General features: G+C 36.5%; 1 pseudogene; it reads left to right on the top strand.

Moving 5' to 3' along the window:
- The first annotated feature begins 13,453 nt into the window (after nt 1-13,453).
- On the top strand, nt 13,454-14,570 carry LOC127137450 (protein FAR1-RELATED SEQUENCE 5-like; annotated as a pseudogene).
- Nucleotides 14,571-18,031: the final 3,461 nt, after the last annotated feature.

The raw sequence follows: 18,031 nt of genomic DNA, 5'->3' as shown, positions 1-18,031 counted from the left end.
ATCTTTTGTATAATCTTCTTAATATTCTTATTAGCAACTTCCACGGCGCCATTCATCTTTGGCCGATACGGAGAAGAGTGATGGTGTTTTATCTTGAACTAATGATTACAACACCAACACCATTGCCCAATGCATTAGAAGATCCATCAAAAACCATAGTCCATCGGGATCCCAGTTCGGGTCCTTCATCCGGTCCAGGTTCTTCATAATCAGTAACAAGCATGACATCCTCATCTAGGAACTCAAAATTCATAGATTGGTAATCATCCACTGCTTGATGAGCCAAATGATCGGCTAGCACGCTTCCTTTGATTGCTTTCTGGGTAGTATACTGGATATCATACTCTGTTAAAATCATCTGCCATCTCGCTATTCTTCCGGAGAGGGCAGGTTTCTCAAATATGTATTTGATGGGATCCATCTTAGAAATCAACAAAGTGGTATGATTCAACATATACTGTCTTAGTCGGCGAGCAGCCCAGGCCAAAGCACAGCAAGTTCTCTCGAGCAGTGAGTATCTTGTTTCACAGTCGGTAAACTTTTTGCTAAGGTAGTATATGGCATGCTCTTTTCGACCAGACTCGTCATGTTGCCCCAACACACACCCCATTGAATTTTCTAACACGGTCAAATACATGATTAGAGGTCTTCCTTCAACTGGTGGCATCAGGATCGGAGGTTCCTGGAGATACTTCTTGATTTTGTCAAAAGCTTCTTGACATTCACCATTCCATATCATATCTTGATTCTTCCTCAGTAGTTTGAAGATGGGTTTGCAGGTAGCAGTTAAATGGGAAATAAACCGGGCGATGTAATTCAAACGTCCCAAGAAACCTCTGACTTCCTTATCTGTACGGGGCACTGGCATTTCTTGGATAGCTCTCACCTTGGCCGGGTCAACCTCAATTCCTTTACCACTGACAATAAATCCCAAGAGTTTACCGGATCTTACTCCAAAGGTGCATTTGTTCGGGTTCAATCTCAGCTTGTATTTCTTCAACCTCTCAAACAATTTGTACAAATGATCGAGATGTTCTTCTTCAGCATGAGATCTGGCTATCATGTCATCCACATATACTTCTATTTCATGATGAATCATATCATGGAACAAAACCACCATAGCACACTGGTACGTTGCCCCGGCGTTCTTTAAACCGAATGGCATTACTTTGTAACAGAAAGTGCCCCATTGCGTCACAAACGTAGTTTTCTCCATGTCTTCAGGTGCCATCTTAATCTGATTATAACCTGAGAAGCCGTCCATGAATGAGAATACCTTGTGTTGAGCGGTGTTATCTACCAGAACATCAATGTGCGGAAGTGGAAAGTCATCTTTGGGACTTGCTTTATTCAAATCTCTATAATCGACGCACATTCGCACCTTACCATCCTTCTTCGGTACCGGTACCACATTAGCAACCCATTGAGGATAAGAAGTAACAGCCAGAAAACCTGCATCAAATTGTTTCATAACCTCGGCTTTGATTTTCTCAGACATTTCAGGACGCATGCGGCGAACCTTCTGCTTAACAGGACGACAATCTTCCTTCATTGGCAGCCGATGCACTACTATATCAGTATCCAGTCCTGGCATGTCTTCATAAGACCAAGCAAAAATCTCTACATAGTCATGTAACATCTGGATCAATCTTTCTTTGACACTGTTTTCCAAGCCTGCTCCTATTTTGACTTCTTTCCTGTCTACCTCAGTACCCAGATTTACAACTTCAATTGATTCCTCATGCGGCTGTATGGTCTTTTCTTCTTGCAGTAACAGTCTGGCAAGCTCTCCAGGTACTTCACAATCTTCCTCACTTCCATCCTCAGCTTGGTGGATCGGATTTTCAAAGTCATAATGAACAGTAGCAGAACTATTATCAACAGGATCCAGAGTGGATATGGATCTGCAATTCGTTACGTGAGTGTGTGTAAGAAAACATAGCTTTTCGGAAGATGGCAGGAAAGATAAAGAGCGCAATATTTGAATGCAAAAAGTCCATTGATTTATTGAATGTGAATATGCTTATGAAAATGACAAAACCCTTAACAAATTAGCTATTGTGCCTCGGGCATAGACACAATGCTCTAAGAAGTTCAATTAAAAATTGCAACACTAAAATAGGCAATAACAATTACTCCTGACTAAAGGAAATCGAGATAGTGTCTTCAGCCTTCCAATTATTGAGTCCGTCACCAATTGTTGGGAAAATCCAGCTATCCAGGTCGCGATCGCTATCAGCATCTACTACAGCATTAATCTGATCTTTGACCACCCTTTCAGAGTTAAATCCCAGGCCAGACTTGTCAGACTTGTATGGTACATTGATCAGTTGACCCCAACCGGTACGACCACCGTTTTCAACCACGGCTTGAGCATCTTTCAGAGAAATCATGGCAGGAGGAGCACGAATAACCTTGGGCACCAGGGGAGTTGGCTTAAGGACAGGGCTGGTCGGAGGAACTACTTCAAATGACTGAGAAGGAGTCTCAAAGAATTCACCATCCATCTCGACGTATCTGAAGGTCTGCACACTACTGACAATATATTCTTCTTCTCCACACACAGTGACAATCTTACCCTCTACTGGATACCTCAGCTTTTGATGGAGAGATGAAGCTACAGCACTTGCCCCATGAATCCAAGGGCGTCCCAGCAAGCAGGAATAAGCAGGACGAATGTTCATTACGTGAAAGATAGTGTTGAAGACTTGAGGTCCTATCTTGATAGGGAGAACCACTTCACCATGGACAACACTCTTCGCGCCATCGTAAGCACGCACCACAATGTCACTAGGCTTCAATTCAATGCTTTTACAGTCAAGTTTATCGAGCACGGCTTTCGGTAGCACATTTAAAGAAGAGCCGTTATCGATCAACACATGAGACAAAGTGATCCCCTTACACTCAATGGAGATATGCAGAGCTTTATTGTGATTCTTTCCTGCTGGTGTCAGGTCAGCATCAGAAAAGCCTAGGCCATTATCAACGGCCAGGTGAGCAACATAGTTTTCGAACTAATCGACGGATGTCTCCTGAGGTACATGAGCGGTCTTCAAGAATTTTATCAACGCTTTGGCATGAGATTCAGAAGATAATAACAAGGATAACATCGAGATCTTAGACGGAGTATGCCCCAGCTGTTCTACCACATCAAAATCACTCTTGCGGATGATTTTCAGCATTTCTTCCATTTCTTGTTTGGCAACATCTTCAGTAGTAACTTCGACGGGTGTCCCTGACTGAGAAGGGTTAACTGGTTCCTTTCCTCGGGTTTCAGGGGCGGGAGGCGAGATTTCTGGAGAGAAGATCCTTCCACTTCGAGTAACTTTACTAGTCCCAACAATGCCATTAGGATTAGCAGAATTACCAACTTGCTTCACACCATGGATGTAAATATCACCTCCATAATTCCACGGAATGGCTTTGCTTGAGGAATACGGTACTGGGCCAGGTGCAGTAATGATTAGGGGAGCTGCCTTGGGCTCAGCAGTAATCTTCACAGGTACTCTAGTAGCGGTAATCTTCACTGGAATTTTGGACCTAGCAATCACAGATATTTCTTCCACAGGGTTTTCCACCTTAGGAATCTTTTCGAAGAGAATTTTACGATCGTCCATCAGCCGCTGAATACCACCTCTCAACTTCAGGCAATCATCGGGTCGAAGTACGCAAAGGTCGCAACTTTCAGTACAACCTGGAAATAAACCAGCTTGCAATAAATTCTTCTTGATGATCAGGAGAGGAGATGTTAAGTCCGCCACATTAGCAATGTGAGAATTGTCATCCACAGAATTAACAGTCTTGTCATGGTTAGGCATAGGAGCAGTGATGACATTAGGAGTCTCCGGAGGATCGAATTCAATTTCTCCCGCGTCGATCATATCCTGAATTTTATTCTTCAACAACCAACAATCGTTTGTATCATGCCCGGGGCTATCGGAGTGATATGCACACCTGGCATTGGGATTATAACGAGGAGAAGTAGTGTTGACATTCGCAGGAGGGCCTCTGAGGGTAATTAAATTCGCCTTCAGCATACCCTGCAATGCTTGTGCTAAAGTCATATTGATCTTGGTAAACTGCCTTCTTGGCCTGTCTTGTCTGGGCTGGAAGTTTTGAGCTGGCGGGGCTGCAATTGTGACTGCTCCGATGGTATGGTCACGGCTTTTCTTGTTATGACCCCTTTCACCATACATAGCATTTGACTCATTCTTTCCCTGATGGGTCTTTCTGGTGCTTGCGGAGGTAGCTGCCTGTATCTTTCCACTTCGAATACCACTTTCAACCCGTTCACCCGTCAATATAAGGTCAGTGAAACCTGATGAAGAACTTCCCAGTAGATGGCTGTAGAATGGCCCAGTCAGTGTACCCATGAACATGTCTACTAATTCTCGATCAGTCATAGGGGGTTTGACTCTGCCAGCCAAATCTCTCCATTTTTGAGCATATTCTTTGAAGCTTTCTTTAGAGCCCATAGTCATATTCTGCAACTGTAGCCGAGTAGGCGCCAATTCAGAATTGTATTGGTAGTGCTTGTAGAAAGCTGTCGCTAGATCAGTCCAGGTGCGGATGTTAGAGCTCTCGAGCTGATAATACCACTCCAACTGTGTGCCAGACAGGCTCTCCTGGAAGAAATGGATCCATAGTTTCCTATCAGTGGTATACGGCTGAATCTTTCTCACATAAGCTCTCAAATGCATCTGAGGACAAGACGCACCATCATACTTAGTGAAAGTGGGGATCTTGAATTTGCGAGGAATGACCACATCAGAGACCAGTCCCAAGCTTTCGAAATCCAGACCGGGCGCTTTCTGACCCTCCATAGCTAGCATGCGTTCTTCCAACAACTTATACTTATCCTCCTTTGGAGAGTACTGTTCATCTTCATAATCTTCATCATCGTCCTCCTGGTTGAGGGGATCAACATTCTCATCTTCCGAATCATTTTCCGTCTCCTCTTCTTGATCTTTCGGAAGTCTAATCTTGATTCCCGCAGCCTGTCCTTTACGCCTTCTTCCCGGGTTAATGTAACTCACAGGTTTCTTGTCTTTCTTCTTCTCGAGCAAGAGAGCCTTCAGTTCTTCCTGCCCCTTGGATAAGCTCAGCATCATCTCCTGGAATTGAGCATTCTGAGCATGGAGATCTTTGACAGTTTGTTCGAGAGCCATTTTTCTGTTTGCAATAGGAAGACCGTGAGAACATAGATCCTTTAGAATACCTGTTATGCAATGTTATGTCATGCTATGCAATGTATGAAATGTTTTCAAGGACTTTTGGAATTTAACTTTACGTGAACCACCAAGAAAGGACTTTTATTAATAATTTTTAATCAATGTTCATTACAATAAATAATAAAATACAATAAAAGCTCAAGTCTCCCAGGGGCGGCTTCTTTTCGGGCGAAGATATGTATTGAGTCTTCGTTCCTCATTAAGCTGGCAGGTGAGTTCCAACACTTTCTTCCTTTCAGCACAGAACTGGGCTTCAAAAGTATCCCTTTCCTCCCTCAACTGGATCCAGGATCTCTTCAATTCTTCAACATCGGTAGGCATATCTGGATAAGGAATGATCTGAGGGGTACCTCCCTCAACTTCTGGTTCAACAATCAGCGGTCCGACTGCGAGATATGGCATGACAAGTTCACGAGCTCTTGCGCGTACCCATCTGAGATAAGGCTCCATAGGAATAGAATTTTTCTGTCCTAAAGTGCTTCTTTTTACCATGCCCCAAGCTCGTACAAACTTTTGACGGAGATCTTGAGAGTCATTGTCATAGTCAAACACTGTGCTTTGAAGGATTACTTCATGTGGACCATCTCTTCGAGCATAACCAAACTGACGTAGGGCTAAAGCTGGATTATAAGTAATACCTCCTCTTATCCCCAGGAGTGGTACGTTAGAGAATTCTCCACAACGGTCGATGAGGATAACATTTTCTCTGAGATTAGGACACCAACAGATGTCTGAATGGGAGAGCGACATTATCCTCTGAGACCACTTCAAATTTTGATCATTCTTCAAGACTGATTGAGGAAAGTGTGAAATAAACCACCTAGACAATAAAGGTACGCAGCACATGAGAGTCCCTTGCCTTTTCATAGTACGAGTGTGAAGGGAATGCAATATATCTCCGAGCAAGGTAGGCATAGGGTTATGAGTGAGGAATATCTTAATAGCATTCACGTCTATGAATTGGTCTGGATTAGGGAATAGCACCAAACCATAGATCAGTAATGCTAGAATATCTTCGAAAGCATGGACATCCCTAACTTTTAGGAATTCTCGGGCTTTATTCATCAGAAATTTGGCAAGTAAACCCTTAACTCCACTTCTTGTTACCCAATTAGTTTCAATGTCGGATTTTGTCAAGTGTAAAGCCATGGCAACTTCTTCAGACTTCGGAATCTTTTCTAAACCACTGAAAGGTGTTTGATCAAGGACAGGTATCCCCACCAGCCTGGAGAATTCTTCTAACATGGGCACCAACTGATAATCTGGGAAAGTGAAGCAATGATGTTTAGGATCGAAGAACTGGAATAGAACTCTCATCATATCTTCTTTGAAACCAGTGGTAACCAAATTGAGGAGAGAACCATGTTTCTTGATGAACTGAGCATGATCGGGAAGTTCTGACACTAAATCCTTGAGTTGAGGAGAGATTGCTACGAAGTTGATCCGGATAGTCTTCCTGGAAGCCATAACCTGTTTAACGGAGCAAAGCTAAATCCCTAAGTCCTTGAAATGGTTAGCACAATGTCATGATGTTATGATGTTATGTAAATAACAAGCACAAGCAAGTCACACAACAATCATTCCTAGGTTTTAAGGCTTGCATGAGTTCCATAGGTAAGTACCCTCCCCACTGAAGTTTGGTTGGTTCAACCTGTCCTAGAATAGTAACCGGGTTTTAGAAGGATCTCCAATCATTGACCTTCCTTTAAGTCCACTTCAGTGCAACACCAAGTGGTTGACCAAAGCTTCCCTAAAGTCCAATCTCAAAGAGTGTAGTATCGAGTCTCAACCAACCCCAGTCGGAACCGAAGTCAGTTATCTCTCTACTTTCTAATGGCTAGGATGAGTCAATTAGGGTTCTAAAGGTCTGGTTAATGCTTTGATGACACCACGCGGAAGCCAAATTTTTCCTCAAGTAGACATGAGGAACATCAGGACATCCAAAGTGTCACATTAACCGTAGCCATCATTTTGACCATTCCAGTATACGCCGGATAGTCGCGATGATCTATTGCTACTTACCTAAGGTACACTAGATCCGGGTGTAGGATCTTTCACTCAAGTATAAAATACCCAAGCAATCCCTTAAAAGTAAATCAGACAATTTGAATAAGTGATCTTGTTTTTTAAGGTAACCTCTCTTTTTAAGTCCCCAGCAGAGTCGCCAGTTCTGTCATACGGTGAACTGACTTTATGTGTCTTTGCTTTGTAAAGCAAATGTCGCGGATAGCAAGAGTCGCCACCGACTTTTCTTTCATCCAATAAGGAAAGGAAGAAAAGAACAGGAAAGACCTTAATTTAGATTTTGGGTTCGGGAGGTACATTATACAAAGGGAAGGTGTTAGCACCCTTTGTATCCATGGTTATCCATGGGCTCTTAATTGCTTGATCACTTATGTTTGTCTGAAAAAGGTGTTTGTGAATTGCTTAAAAAATGTTTTGAAAAGAGAGTTTAACTTTGTAATGATTCTTGTACGAATGTATACAAAGTATTTATCTCGTTTAATTTTGAAAGCGGTTTAGAAAAATATAACTTGGTAATGATTCTAGTACGAATGTATACCAAGTGGTGATTTTCTAGTATTTGTGAAGTGCGAAAAGTATTTTTAAATTGTGAGTAAGCAATTAAGAGTTATACCTACCCAAGGTCTTGATGGGCATTTCCTATCCTTGTGAGGGTAAAACCGTCCTTATTATTGAGAAATAAGTAGTTTTATCCTTTGGATGTAAAAGGGTCATCGTAGGGTCATCGATTGGTCATTGGAAGCAACGGTTGTAAGGATACCTTAGCATTCGAAGGGACTATCATCATTTAACCGTAGGATACACCGAAGGGTCATCGAGGGACAAAGGCAACATTCGAGGGACTATGATGATTTAACCGAAGGGTCTTTGCTAAGTGCATCCCCACATTCGCGGGACATGACCGTAATACCGTAATATCGTAGGGTAACAAAGAGAGGTCCAAGATCGCATATTTAAAGGCAAAGTTTTACAATTAATTAGATAGCCGTAATCGATTAAGTAATTAGGTCCACATTAAAATCGATGAAATCAATACATTAAAATCAGCTAGATAATTTAGGATGTATCTCCACATTAAAATTAAGTAATTCAGAATCCATCTCCATAAGGGTATCCCACAAATAAAGTGGAATACTTAGCCGGCCGTTTCTTCGGGAATGTGTAAGCCTTTACACAATTCAGCACACGGGTTAGAACATCGAGATAAAGTACAATTGAAGATTGCACCACAAAGTAAACACAACAGTCATAAAGTCAGGCCAAATAATGCAGAATTATAATAAATCTTGATTAGATAAACATAAGGCAGAACAGAAAAGAAACAAAACAGCCACTGTCCCGTTCGCTCCTACTTCGCTTAGCGAAGGCTTAGCGAGTGCTCGCTACAGGCTCGCTTAGCGATGTGCTAGCGAGCGGCTACGGGTTTTGAGTTTGATAGCAGCATGATCTCCGGAACCCTGAACTTTATGGCATTTAATTACAGGAATAGCATGGACAAACATTCAGAAATTCAGGCATACTTAAATTCATAGGTGAAATTAAATTACATATCCGAAAATTTAATCATGAAGCCTTATGTATGTAGAGATTACCGATTAAAAGCATAAAACAGTAGTGATGCGCAAACCTGTTTGCAACTGAGCTGCGATGTTGAAGGGACTGATCATTCTTGGTATCGGATGGAGTTGGACGGTGGTAACTTCGGTGCGGATGAGCGGCCTTCAGGGTTTCTTTACTCGGAATTCTCTGAGTTAGTCTCCAGGGTTTCTATGCCAGGGTTTCTGTCCGTCTTCGTCTGTCCATTTTCGTGACTGAAGTGTCGGTATTTATAGTGATTGTGGTGACCTAATGGGCTCAGAATGAAGCCCAAAAATTCTGATATTCGCAAGCTTCACTAGGCGAGCGTTGTAGCGAAGGGTTCGCTAGGCGAAGGTTTTGCTCGCCTAGCGAGCATGACAGTATGGGTCTATTTCTGGATTGGGCCATTTGTGAGTTGGGTCCTTGCTCCTTTAAGGTCAATGTCTTGAACAATAAGTGGGAGTGTCTCAAAAATGTTTTGTGAGATTAACGGGCAAATTTTGGGGTATGACAATAAGCATGTAATTAAAAATAAATATAATAATTATTATTAAATCATAATAATAACAATTTCTCCACGTTTCTCTCTTTCTCTTTCTTCTTTCACGTTTCTCTCATTCTCTTTCTCTTTCTTCTTCCACGTTTCTCTCACTCCCTTTATTTCTCATTTCAGTTACATCTATTATTCTTCCCCCACTCCACCCATCTATTCAAAATTGATCTTTATACTTTCACAAATTTTATCTCACAAACTATATTTGCAAATCTCTACATACATGAGGTTAAACCCTAAACTAATAATATTTTCTACATTTTTATAATTGTGTGACTTTCCGATTTTTTCTTGTTTTTTTTTCTTCTTTTAATATTAAATTTAAGTAGAATAATTTATGAACTTATACTAATTGTTGAAACTTTATAAAATTTAAAGCAATGGTAGCTTGAGTTTTAACAAATAATATGGGATTTGATTAAAAGAGAAAGATATAATAAATTGTCTATATAGATTGAGCATGAAAAAGAAAAAGAAATTAATGATCTCTCTACATTAAAGTATTTAATATTAGACAAAATTTGAAAAAATTTAAAAGTTAAGAATAAATGGATAAACACATAACTTTATAAAGAATGAGAAATGTTTCTCTAATCCCTCATAGACTCCAACATAAAAAAAAATCAACCAAAGACCATTTGATCTAAACACAAAAATCACAGTAGAGTAAAATAGTAAGTGCAAAATGCCAACAACTTAAATAAGGCTATGATGAAGTCTCCAAAGAGCATAGAAGCAACTTGTTGAATTTTCCTGTTCTAAAAGGCTTGATAAGGCATGACTTGAATAAAAACCTTCAATTATAATATGAAGACAATTAATTATTAAAATTAACACTAGTATAAATATAAGCAAAAGTAGTAACATTAGAAAAAACTATTACCTCTTAATCAACCAACAATACAGAAGTTTCAAAATAGAGTTTGAAAATTGAATTTATCACCTAAATATCATAAGTATGTTGTTAGTGAATAAAATTAACATGATAAAAAAATGAGAAGACATGTACATGTAATTTTAAGATACCTTGTTTGATTTAAATTTGGACATTTAGGCTTAGTATGACCCCTTTTCATGCAATAACTACAAGTTGAGGAACCTTTTCTGACCATCTCCAAACTACTTTTGATTCGCAAAGTCCGCGGACGTCCTTTAGTTTCTATAAGTGGAGCGTCATGCAAAGCTATGTTAACATCAGATACCTTTGGCATATCTTCAGATGTTGAATCAACAAACTTCTTATTTGACTCTTCAATATCCAATAAATCAAGTTTTGCAATCCCATTTTGCAAACTTTGAATTGCAATATCGTGATGTTTTTCGGATTGTGAACCTCTTTCTGATAGTTCGAGGGAGTGAACCATAATACTATTAAACAATGAAGTGTCAGAAGCGTTGCTGCTTCCTTCTTGAAATCCTTCAATTGTCACTTATTTTACCTTTTCTTTTTTAGCATTAATAGACCATCTATGTAAAACATACTGTGAAGGGAGACAATAAACCTTTTTCTTTATGAATACACATAATACATGTCTACAAAGAATACCTGATTATTCAAACATGTGACAACTACAATTTTCTTCTTTTGAAGTGACATTAAAATTCACATAGTAGATAGGCCTCTCTTTGTAAATTTCACGAACTTTATACGTTGACACTTCAATAGAAAACTTAACCTTTTTTGTGATAAATAATTGAGAACCAACCAACTCATCTTGAAATATTCTAAACATTTTTCTTGTATAAATTTTTGAAGTTTCTTCTTCCATGGGATATAAAGTTCGTAAAAGTGGCTTTGAATTTCTTGTTAAAACTCAAGCTAAAACTCAAGCTACTATTGCTTTAAATTTTATTTGTTAAATCCCATATTATTTGTTAAAACTCAAGCTACCATTGCTTTAAATTTTATAAAGTTTCAACAATCAGTATAAGTTCATAAATTATTCTACTTAAATTTAATATTAAAAGAAGAAAAAAACAAGAAAAAATTGGAAAGTCACACAATTATAAAAAATTAGAAAATATTATTAGTTTAGGGTTTAACCCCATGTATGTAGAGATTTGCAAATATAGTTTGTGAGATAAAATTTGTGAAAGTATAAAGATCAATTTTGAATAGATGGATGGAGTGGGGGAAGAATAATAGATGTAACTGGAATGGAATGAGAAATAAAGGGAGTGAGAGAAATATGGAAGAAGAAAGAGAAAGAGGGTGAGAGTAACGTGAAAGAAGAAAGAAAGAAACGTGGAGAAATTGTTATTATTATGATTTAATAATTATTATTATATTCATTTTGACATATAAGCATGCACTTAAAAATAAATATAATAACAATTATTAAATCATAATAATAACAATTTCTCCATGTTTCTCTCTTTCTCTTTCTTCTTTAACGTTTTTCTCACTCTCTTTCTCTTTCTTCTTCCACGTTTCTCTCACTCCCTTTATTTCTCATTTCAGTTACATCTATTATTCTTCCCCTACTCCATTCATCTATTCAAAATTGATCTTTATATTTTCACAAATTTTATCTCACAAACTATATTTGCAAATCTCTACATACATGAGGTTAAACCCTAAACTAATAATATTTTCTACTTTTTTATAATTGTGTGACTTTCAGATTTTTCTTGTTTTTTTCATCTTTTAATATTAAATTTAAGTAGAATAATTTATGAACTTATACTGATTGTTGAAACTTTATAAAATTTAAAGCAATGGTAGCTTGAATTTTAACAAATAATATGGGATTTGATTAAAAGAGAAAGATATAAGTATTGTATTCAATTTTATTAGCTTTACTAGTGCAATATTATTTTTGTTATCATGTTTAACAGTTGTGTAAATTTTGTTTGTATTATTATAACAGATTAAGAGATGCAAAAGATACATGAAGATTCAACCATAGTTAGCTCTGATGACATGCTTGAAAGTGTTGTTGGTATTGATCCTCTCAATAGCAGACTACCAACAGAGCCTCCTTTAGAGCCATACGAAGGAATGGAGTTTGCATCAATTGAAGAGACGAGAATTTACTACACAAGGTATGCTAAGAATACAGGTTTTAGTTTTCGTATGGGTCGTGTTACTAAATCAAGAACAAATGGTATGATAATAGGTCGAGAATTTCTCTGTTCAAAGGAGGGATTTCAGGCAAAAAAATATGTGAAAGAAGAAAGTAATAGTATTATCGTACACGATGAAACAAGGGTAGGATGCAAGGCAATGTTGTATTTAAAGAAAAATGGAGAAATATGGATTGTTTCAAGATTTGTAAGGGAGCATAATCATGAACTATTTTCTCCTAAAAGTTCAGAGTTTCTTCGAGTACATAGAAAGAAGACAAATGTGCAAAAAAAACTTATTGATGTGTTGCATGATTCTGGTTTAGGCCCTACTAAAATAAGATCTGTCTTATGTACTAAAAGTGGTGGTGTTGATAATGTTAGATTTAGTCCACAAGATGTTATCAATTACTTAACTGAAAAGAGACAAAAAAAAGTTAGAAAATGGAGATGCTCAAATGATGTTATCATATTTTAAAAGTTGCCAATTGAAGAATCCTGGGTTTTTCTATGCTTTTCAAGTGGACGCTGAAGGAAGATTAGCAAATTGTTTTTGGGTTGATTCAAGGTCCAAAATGGCATATAAATACTTTGGTGATGTTGTTACTTTTGATCCGACGTATTTGACAAATAAATATAAAATGCCTTTTGTTCCATTCACAGGAGTTAATCATCATCAACAATCAATTCTTTTTGGTTGTGCTCTATTATGGGATGAAACTATAGAGAGTTTTTTTTTTGGGTGCTAAGTACTTGGTTAGAAGCAATGAGTGGAATTTCTCCTAAAACAATCATCACAGGTCAAGATGTTTCTATTAGTAATGCAGTTGCAAAGGTATTTCCAAAGGTTAATCATCATTATTGCATGTGGCATATTGAGAAAAAAGTTCCTGAATACTTGAATCGTGTCTATCATGAACATGGTGAATTTAAATATCAATTTTACAATTGCATCCACCAATCTACCACTGTTGAAGAATTTGATTCTGATTGGGAAGCAATGATTGATAAATATGGATTACAAGATAATCAATGGCTAAACAAGATATTCTCCATTCGAGAAAAATGGATTCCTGCTTATGTACGTCACAACTTTTGTGCAGGAATGTCTACCACTCAAAGGAGTGAAAGTATGAATAAATATTTTAAGGATTTTTTGAATTCAAGTACTTCATTAAGCCAATTTGTGACACAATATGAAAAAGCTCTTGTTGCACGTTACAACAAGGAAAGAGAGAAGACTTTCAAAACAAGAAATTCAAATCCACTTTTACGAACTTTATATCCCATGGAAGAAGAAACGTCAAAAATTTATACAAGAAAAATGTTTAGAATATTTCAAGATGAGTTGGTTGGTTCTTAATTATTTATCACAAAAAAGGTTAAGTTTTCTATTGAAGTCTCAACGTATAAAGTTCGTGAAATTTACAAAGAGAGGCCTATCTACTATGTGAATTTTAATGTCACTTCAAAAGAAGCAAATTGTAGTTGTCACATGTTTGAATATTCAGGTATTCTTTGTAGACATGTATTATGTGTATTCATAAAGAAAAAGGTTTATTGTTTCCCTAAACAATATGTTTTACATAGATGGTCTATTAATGCTAAAAAAGAAAAGGTAAAAGAGGTGACAATTGAAGGATTTCAAGAAGGAAGCAACAACGCTTCTGACACTTCATTGTTTAATAGTATTATGGTTCACTCCCTCGAACTATCAGAAAGAGGTTCACAATCCGAAAAACACCACGATATTGCAATTCAAAGTTTGCAAAATGGGATTGCAAAACTAGATTTATTGAATATTGAAGAGTCAAGTAAGAAGTTTGTTGATTCAACATCTGAAGATATGCCAAAAGTATCTGATGTTAATATAGCTTTGCATGACCCTCCACTTATAGAAACTAAAGGACATCCGCGGACTTTGCGAATGAAAAGTAGTTTGGAGATGGTCAGAAAAGGTTCCTCTACTTGTAGTTATTGCATGAAAAGGGGTCATACTAAGCCTAAATGTCCAAATTTAAATCAAACAAGGTATCTTAAAATTACATGTACATGTCTTCTCATTTTTTATCATGTTAATTTTATTCACTAACAACATACTTATGATTTTTAGGTGATAAATTCAATTTTCAGACTCTATTTTGAAACTTCTATATTGTTGGTTGATTAAGAGGTAATAGTTTTTTCTAATGTTACTACTTTTGCTTATATTTATACTAGTGTTAATTTTAATAATAAATTGTCTTCATATTATAATTGAAGGTTTTTATTAAGGTCATGCCTTATCAAGCCTTTTAGAACAGGAAAATTCAACAAGTTGCTTCTATGCTCTTTGGAGACTTCATCATAGCCTTATTTAAGTTGTTGGCATTTTGCACTTACTATTTTACTCTACTGTGATTTTTGTGTTTAGATCAAATGATCTTTTGTTGATTTTTTTTATGTTAGAGTCTATGAGGGATTAGAGAAACATTTCTCATTCTTTATAAAGTTATGTGCTTATCCATTTATTCTTAACTTTTGAATTTTTTTTCAAATTTTGTCTAATATTGAATGCTTTTATGTGGAGAGATCGTTAATTTTTATTTTCTTTTTTTTCATGCTCAATATATAGAGACAATTTATTATATCTTTCTCTTTTAATCAAATCCCATATTATTTGTTAAAACTCAAGCTACCATTGCTTTAAATTTTATAAAGTTTCAACAATAAGTATAAGTTCATAAATTATTCTACTTAAATTTAATATTAAAAGAAGAAAAAAACAAGAAAAAATTAGAAAATATTATTAGTTTAGGGTTTAACCCCATGTATGTAGAGATTTGCAAATATAGTTTGTGAGATAAAATTTGTGAAAGTATAAAGATCAATTTTGAATAGATGGATGGAGTGGGGGAAGAATAATAGATGTAACTGAAATGAGAAATAAAGGGAGTGAGAGAAATGTGGAAGAAGAAAGAGAAAGAGAGTGAGAGAAACGTGAAAGAAGAAAGAGAAAGAGAGAAACGTGGAGAAATTGTTATTATTATGATTTAATAATAATTATTATATTTATTTTTTATTACATGCTTATATGTAAAAATGAATAGTTTTAATTGGATGATAGTGTAAAATGGTTTTGCACTGACAGTGAGCTTAATTGGAATACACTGTCAGTGTAAAACCATTTTACACTATCATCCAATTAAAAATATTCATTTTGACATATAAGCATGTAATTAAAAATAAATATAATAATTATTATTAAATCATAATAATAACAATTTCTCAACGTTTCTCTCTTTCTCTTTCTTCTTTAAAGTTTCTCTCACTCTCTTTCTCTTTCTTCTTCCACGTTTCTCTCACTCCCTTTATTTCTCATTTCAGTTACATCTATTATTCTTCCCCCACTCCATCCATCTATTCAAAATTAATCTTTATACTTTCACAAATTTTATCTCACAAACTATATTTGCAAATCTCTACATACATGAGGTTAAACCCTAAACTAATAATATTTTCTACTTTTTTATAATTGTGTGACTTTCCAATTTTTTCTTGTTTTTTTCTTCTTTTAATATTAAATTTAAGTAGAATAATTTATGAACTTATACTGATTGTTGAAACTTTATAAAAGTTAAAGCAATGGTAGCCTGGGTTTTAACAAATAATATGGGATTTGATTAAAAGAGAAAGATATAAGTATTGTATTCAATTTTACTAGCTTTACTAGTGCAATATTATTTTTGTTATCATGTTTAACAGTTGTGTAAATATTGTTTGTATTATTATAACAGATTAAGAGATGCAAAAGATACATGAAGATTCAACCATAGTTAGCTCTGATGACATGCTTGAAAGTTTTGTTGGTATTGATCCTCTCAATAGCAGACTACCAACAGAGCCTCCCTTAGAGCCATATGAAGGAATGAAGTTTGCATCAATTGAAGAGACGAGAATTTACTACACAAGGTATGCTAAGAATACATGTTTTAGTTTTCGTATGGGTCGTGTTACTAAATCAAGAACAAATGGTATGATAATAGGTCGAGAATTTCTCATTTCAAAGGAGGGATTTCAGGCAAAAAAAATATGTGAAAGGAGAAAGTAATAGTATTATCGTACACGATGAAACAAGGGTAGGATGCAAGGCAATGTTGTATTTAAAGAAAAATGGAGAAATATGGATTGTTTCAAGATTTGTAAGGGAGCATAATCATGAACTTGTCATACTCCAATTTTGTCTGGGCATATTTAATTTTTTGTAAAATTGATTTCATTTTTAATTTGCATCATATGCACAGCATGACATGCATTCCATCATGAATAATAACTAAAATATCAGTCAGGATAAATTTATTGAAAATATAGACAAATCGGCTGAATCATTTTCTCAAGAACGTGCACAAATCAGCGGGTAAAAAGTTTCAAAATAAAAATTACAGACACTAGTATTATTAATCTACGGTTCACGTAGTTTAACCTGGTGTGCTCGTTATATTTTTTCAGCGACTGTTTCGGTTGCATTTTGACCCGCCTGAGCCTTTTAACCGGTGAAAATTTATTTCAGCATTTGAAGAAATGCTGTATTTTTTCAATAAGTATATTTTGTGCTGATCATTTTAATGTGTCTGATTTAATTTTTCGAGCAAATTTTCGTCCGACTTCTATTTATAATCGGTCTTTTATTTCTTTGTTCTAGTATCCAAATTAGAGATTGTTTTATTATTATTATTATTACTTAAATAAAATTATTATTTAGGAATTTTTAATAAATATTTTTCTTTAATAATAAGTAATAATAATGGTTAACAAATAAAATATGTTTTTAACATTGGATCCCTTTTTAAATAGCTAATATTAAAAATCTTAGAAAAAAATCTTTTTTGACAGCTCATGTCCCTCTCATCACTCTCTTAGCCTCTCTCTCTCACGTGAAAGGGAAGCTGGGAAAGAAAAAGGAAATAAATTGAGACACTCACCTCAAGTTCTATCCTCTCACGCCACCTATCACACTCACTCACGGTATCCTCTCTGCACTCATATAACAGACATGTTTCCCTCACCTACCAAGAAAGCACCTCACTCTCTCAAAAACATCACATCATCAACTACCATTCATCACTCTTCACACGCCTCCTTCACATGCTACAAAAAGGAAAGAAGAAACAGAAAAGAGGGGACACCCCTCACTCACCTGAACACTCCACAAAACTCACCAAGTAAACCAACCATCAACGACAAAACGTAACCTCGCGGTTTGCCGTCACGACACCACAACACCCGCCGATCCAACCATCCAAATCCCTCACAAAACCGGCGAAAAACACCATTGTCGGCACACCTTCAAAACCCTCTGCAGAACACTACATCGACACCATCGCCTCGCTCATCTTTTTCCTTCCGCCGGAATCGACACGGCTCAGCTCATCACCGACAAACCTCCGTTCGTGTTCGAATTCACTATTCACACCGTCGACCATAACCTCGACTCAACCCGTGTTTCCGCAACAACGGGAATTTGAGCAACTTCGCCTCGTTTCTTTCCGCCGTGCTTCCACAACCGACGAAACCAAGCAACAAACCTTTCAGCTCTGCA

The sequence above is a fragment of the Lathyrus oleraceus genome, chromosome 4 (genome assembly GCF_024323335.1).
Source record: "Lathyrus oleraceus cultivar Zhongwan6 chromosome 4, CAAS_Psat_ZW6_1.0, whole genome shotgun sequence".
Taxonomy (NCBI): domain Eukaryota; kingdom Viridiplantae; phylum Streptophyta; class Magnoliopsida; order Fabales; family Fabaceae; genus Lathyrus; species Lathyrus oleraceus.
Note: the sequence above shows the minus strand (reverse complement) of the source record. Positions and strands in the feature narration are given on the sequence as shown.